Source organism: Aplysia californica, unplaced genomic scaffold (assembly GCF_000002075.1).
Source record: "Aplysia californica isolate F4 #8 unplaced genomic scaffold, AplCal3.0 scaffold00035, whole genome shotgun sequence".
In the NCBI taxonomy this organism is placed as follows: Eukaryota; Metazoa; Mollusca; class Gastropoda; order Aplysiida; family Aplysiidae; genus Aplysia; species Aplysia californica.
In genome coordinates, this window is record NW_004797305.1 from 1,524,878 (window position 1) to 1,525,451 (window position 574).

Genomic DNA, 574 nt, shown 5'->3' on the forward strand with positions numbered 1-574 from the left:
CATCATCATCATCATCATCATCATCATCATCATCATCATCAGCATCATCAGCATCATCAGCATCACAATCATAATCATAATCATAATCATAATCATAATCATAATCATAATCATAATCATAATCATAATCATAATCATAATCATAATCATAATCATAATCATACAATTCGAAATCACCCCTGTTAAATTATGTCTTTTAAAAAAATAAGTGTTTTACTCCGCTCGCAACTGCATAAGGTCATATGAGTGCGCGGGATACATAAACATTAATTTTCAGTTGGTACGAAATTTTGAAGTTCGTCCGGGAACGGGGCGGCTGAAGCCTACTGTTATCGATTTCGGATAAACAAGGGATCTTTAAAGTGTACACATTGCACACGCTGGACCTCCGAGATTTTTCACCGTTATCCGAGAAGCTTGGCCTAAATGTTAGATCTTATAAATACCTACCGTAAGATCAGGGGTGTGGATGAAAGACAGCAGTGAGAAGGAACCGAGGAGTAGCAGTGGCAAGACTGCACGAAAGAGCCATGAGCCCAGAGGAGAGGTTCAAAGGGAGGGGGGGGGGGGGGGA